Source organism: Myotis nattereri (assembly GCF_964212035.1).
Source record: "Myotis nattereri genome assembly, chromosome: 7".
NCBI lineage: Eukaryota > Metazoa > Chordata > Mammalia > Chiroptera > Vespertilionidae > Myotis > Myotis nattereri.
Window position 1 is genome coordinate 88535837 of NC_138082.1, and position 5654 is coordinate 88541490.

The 5654-nt window shown below is 42.3% G+C and overlaps 1 pseudogene across 1 annotated transcript; it reads left to right on the forward strand.

Moving 5' to 3' along the window:
• Window positions 1-4156: 4156 nt before the first annotated feature.
• Window positions 4157-5272, forward strand: LOC308522048 (glyceraldehyde-3-phosphate dehydrogenase-like; annotated as a pseudogene). Its single transcript has one exon. The product of its transcript is annotated as a glyceraldehyde-3-phosphate dehydrogenase-like (transcript).
• The last annotated feature ends 382 nt before the right edge of the window (window positions 5273-5654 follow it).

Here is a 5654-nt window from a genome sequence, read left to right on the forward strand (position 1 = left end):
AAAGAGATTCACAAACAAAGAAACAAAAGCTAAAGGATTTTATTACCACTAACCAGTATTACATGAAATGTTGTAGGGTATTTCAAGAAGATGACAGGAGGAGGAGGAGGAGGAGGAGGAGGAGGAGGAGGAGGAGGAGGAGGAGGAGGAAAAGGAGGAGGAGGAGAAGGAGGAGGAGGAGGAGAACAAGAAGAAGAGATAAAAATATGAACAGTAAAATGGCAACAAATACATAACTGTCAACAATTGAATCTAAAAATGAAAATAAATGAACAAGAAATCTAATGAGCAAAATAAACTGGTGAATAAAGTAGAATCAGAGGCATGGAAAAGACTGATGAATCTCAGAGGGAAGGGGGGAGGGAGCAGAAAAAGATTAACCAAAGATTTTACCTATGGACACAGAGAGTAGGTTGGTGAAGAGCTGGGATAGAGCAGGAATGGGTAGGGGGGCAATGTGGGGGGAAAGGGGGACATCTATAATACTCTCAACAATAAAGATATTTTTTAAGAAGTACATCTCTATGATTAATTTATATAGCATTCCTGAAATTATAAAGTAATAAAATGAAGAACTGATTAGTGGCTGTCAGGAGTTAATGTGAAAATGAGAGTGACCCACATGAAGGATGCTTTTGCTTGTGGAACAGTTTTGTATTGTGACTTTATTAACACTGATAAACTAATTATTTTATTATACTATTAGAGGCCTGGTGAATGAAATTCGTTCATGGGAGTGCAGTGGCCTCAGCCCGGCCTGCACCCTCTCACAATCCGGGACTCCTCAGGAGATGTCCAACTGCCAGTTTAGTCCCAATCCCCATGTGATATGCTCTAATCCGACAGTTGGACTTCCCTCTTGTAATCCGGCACCGTTGGCTCCTAACCCCTCACCTGCCTGCCTGCCTGATCACCCCTAACCACTCTGTCTGCCTGCCTGATGATCTCTAACCATTCTGCCTGCCTGCCTGATCATCCCTAACCATTCTGACTGCCTGCTTGCTCAACACTACCTGCCTCAGCCCTCGCCACTATGACTTCATCCGGAAGGACGTCTAGAAAGTTGACTAGAAGGTTGTTCAGCTATCTGGTCTAATTAGCATATTATGCTTTGTGCCGAGCCAGCTCTGCCAAGGGTTCAAAAGTCTGAGTGAGGGTGGTGAAAGGATGAAAAAATGACAAAGAGAATAAGCTGGGTCTAAGTCAGTGGTCGGAAAACCCATTAGTCAATGGAGCCAAATATCAACAGTACAATTGAAATTTCTTTTGAGAGCCAAATTTTTTAAACTTAAACTATATAGGTAGGTACATCGCTATTAACTTAATTAGGGTATTCCTAAGGCTTAGGAAGAGCCACACTCAAAGGGCCAAAGAGCCACATGTGGCTCACGAGCCACAGTTTGCTGAAAACAGGTCTAGGTGGATCTTCCTGTGCCTGGCTGAGGCCAAAGAGAGAGATTCAGAGGCAAGCTGAGCCTTTATTTTATAGCCAGAGGTAAATAAGGTAGTGGTCACCATAGTTACAATGTTCTTGTGATTTTCACTTGTTTTGGCAGCACTTGCTACATCTCCCTCAGCTCATTAGCTTCCCAGATAAGATCTAGGGAGCATCATAAGGTCAAGCCTAATTATGCTAAGAGGACTGTACCCTGTAAGCGGGGACTTGTTTGTGGCTTTCCCAACAGGTCAGTCGGAGGCTTAACCCTAGAGCCAAGCTCTACAATGTTTTGATTATTATAGAAAGTTTTACAAAATATTACCACTGGGTAAATTTATTTTTTTTAACTTTTTTTAAATTTTATTTTATTTTTTAAAGTATTACAGATAATAGTACATATGTCTCCTTTCCCCCCCCCCCATTGACCTTCCCCCACCTCCCCTACCTCCCAGTACATGCCCGCAGCCCACCTCCGCCTAGTGTCTGTGTCCATTGGTTATGCTCATATGCATGCATACAAGTCCTTTGGTTGATCTCTTACCTCCCCCCCGCCCCGCTCCCAACACTCCCCAGCCTCCCCACTGTAATTTGACAGTCTGTTCAATGCTTCTCTGCCTCTGTATCTATCTTTTTGTTCATCAGGTTATAATGTTCTTTATTATCCGTAAATGGGTGAGATCATGTGGCATTTTTGTTTGTTTGTTTGTTTTTTAAATATATTTTATTGATTTTTTACACAGAGGAAGGGAGAGGGATAGAGAGAAACATCGATGGGGGAGAAACATCAATCAGCTGCCTCCTGCACACCCTCTACTGGGGGTGTGCCCGCAACCAAGGTACATGCCCTTGACCAGAATTGAACCTGGGACCCTTCAGTCCACAGGCCGGCACTCTATCCACTGAGCCAAATGGGTTAGGGCAATCATGTAGTGTTTTTCTTTCACTTCCAGGCTTATTTCACTTAGCATAATGCTCTCAAGTACCACCCATGCCAGGGGTCCTCAAACTTTTTAAACAGGGGCCCAGTTCACTGTCCCTCAACCGTTGGAGGGCTGGACTATAGTTTAAAAAAGAACTATGAACAAATTCCTATGCACACTGCACATATCTTATTTTGAAGTAAAAAAACAAAACAAAACGGGAACAAATACAATATTTGTATTTGCATGTGGCCTGTGGGCCATAGTTTGAGGACCCCTTATCCATGCTGCTGCAAATGGTAAGAATTCCTTCTTTTTTTATAGCAGCATAGTATTCCATTGTGTAGATGTACCATAGTTTTCTAATCCACTCATCTGTTGATGATCATTTAGTCTGTTTCCAAATCTTGGCTATTGTAAATTGTGCTGCTATGAACATAGGGGTGCATATATCCTTTCTAATTGGTGTTTCTGTTTGCTTGGGATATATTCCTAGAAGTGGTATTACTGGATCTAATGGAAGTTCCATTTTTAAATTTTTGAGGCAACACCATACTGTTTTCCACAATGGCTGCACCAGTCTGCATTCTCACCAGCAGTGCAGGAGGGTTCCTTTTTCTCTGCATCCTCTCTAGCACTTGTCATTTGTTGATTTGTTGATGATAGCCATTCTGACAGGTGTGAGGTGGTACCTCATTGATGTTTTGATTTAACTTTGAGCATGTTTTCATGTGTCTCTTGGCTTTCTGATTAGCATATTATGCTTTTATTATTATAGAGAGTTTTACAAAATATTACCACTGGGTAAATTTCTTTAAAAGGATACATGATATCTCCATGTTATTTCTGTTAATTGTATGATAATCTATAATGATCTCAAAATAAAAAGTGATAATAGTGATATTGATACCACTAATAATTAAAACACAGGATAGGGAAGAAATCCAGGCCATAGTTTTTTAAATCTTTCACTGTGCAGTGAAAAGAAAGAAGGATAATCATATGTAAAAGATGCTGAATAAAACACATCTAAGTGAGATATTTACTAGAATAGCACAGACAATTCCATGAAGTTATCAAAGTTTTTAGTATTATGGACAATGATAGAAGCTGGGTACATATATGGTTCATACTTCACAGACTGACCAAGCCTGATTGTGGACTCAAAATCTGGAATTTTAGTGTCTTAATGTGTGAAATAATTATGCGCACATATCTTCAGATATCTAAGTAACACAAGCCAAATTGTATATGAGTCTGGAATAGCTAAGTTTTCCTTGGTAATTAGGCCTTCCCGTCTTCTCATTTTTCTAACGATTAAAGATAGGTATCTACTCATAATAAAATGACTCTACCTCTGGGAAGCTTGAGATATAATCTGAGACCAATGCTCCAAATAATTTGAATATTGGGCTGTTTATTCTCCTGTCAGATGTCTACATAAAACCAAATATTTAGGGTTAAAAAAAAGCATCTTCTCATAAATTTGTAAATATCTATTTAATTTTAAGATGTTGAAGCTAAAGAAGATGTTGAAAATCATTCATCCTAAACTTAATTTGAAATGTGTGAAGACTGAAGTCAAAAGAGTGGTGACTGACCCCATATCACACACATTTCATGGTCAGCCGAGACAGAGCAAGGCATGCTTCTGGATCAGTCAGAAAGCTCTCCCAAGTTTATATTTGCAAATCTGGAAAACATACCCATCTGTGTCACACAGCAAGAGAAGAGAGAGAGGCTCTCTGCTCCTCCTGTTCATCAGACAGCCTCTCCTCCTTCACAGTGCCAGCAGCCACAACCCTGAGACACGATGGTGAAGGTCAGAGTAAATGGATTTGGCCGCATTGGGCGTCTGGTCACCAGGGCTGCTTTTAACTCTGGCAAAGTGGATATTGTCGCCATCAATGACCTCAACTACGTGGTCTACATTTTCTAGTATGATTCTACTCCTGGCAAGTTCAAAGAAAGGCACAGTCAAGGCTGAGAATGGGAAGCTTGTCATCAATGGACAGCCCTTCTCCATCTTCTAGGAGCGAGATCCCGCCAACATCAAATGGGGTGAAGCTGGTGCTGAGTATGTTGTGGGGTCCACTGGTGTCTTCACTACCATGGAGAAGGTGGGGTCTCACTTGAAGGGTGAAGCCAAGAGGGCCATCATCTCTGCCCCTTCTGCTGATGCCCTAATGTTTGTGATGGGTGTGAACCATGACAAGTATGACAACTCCCTCAAGATTGTCAGCAATGTCTCCTGCACCACCAACTGTTTGACTTCCCTGGCCAAGGTCATCCATGACAACTTAGGCATCGTGGAGGGACTCATGGCCACAGTCCATGCCATCACCACCACCCAGAAGACCGTGGATGATCCCTCTAGGAAGCTGTGGTGTGATGGCCAAGGAGTTGTCCAGAACATCATCCCTGCTTCTTCTGGCACTGCCAAGGCTGTTGGCAAAGTCATCTCTGAGCTGAATGGGAAGCTCATTGGCATGTGTCGGTTGTGGATCTGATCTGCTGCCTGGAGAAAGCTGCCAAATACAATGACATCAAGAAGGTAGTGAAGCAGGCATCAAAGGGCCCCCTCAAGGGCATCCTGAGCTATACTGAAGACCAGGCTGTCTCCTGAGACTTTAACAGGGACACCCACTCCTCCACCTTTGATGCTGGGGCTGGCATTGCCCTCAATGACCACTTTGTCAAACTCATTTCCTGGCATGACAATGAATTCGGCTACAGCAACAGGGTGGTGGACCTTATGGTCCACATGGCCTCCAAGAAGCAAGAGCTCCCTGGACCGCCAGCCCCAGCAAGAGAAAGAGGCCCTCAGCTGCTGGGAAGTCCTTGTCCCAAATTGATCCCCCGACACACTGAGAATCTCTTGAGCACTGTTTTCATCTCAGACCCACTGGAGTAGGGGAGGGCGTAGGGAGCCTTACTTTGTTGTGTACCATCAATAAAGTTCATTGTACCCAGAAAAAAAAAAAGAGAAGAAAGAGAGCAGAGAATTGTATTACAGTGCTAGAATGCATTCCCTCAGAACAGGATGCTTCACTCTGCGCCTATGTCATTGGATAAAACATGTCACAATGCCATTTTGCATTACCCCAGGGGATAAATGACTCCAATTCCCCATGTGTACCTACTCCAAATAGTGAAATCTCACTGAAAATGGAAATCATGCAAAAGATTGTTTGAGACCCACGAGTGACAAAATATTATAAAGACTGAGTGAATCAATCCAAATTTATTTCATATCCAATTTACCTTTATATTTCGTTTGCAATAAACAATTGCAT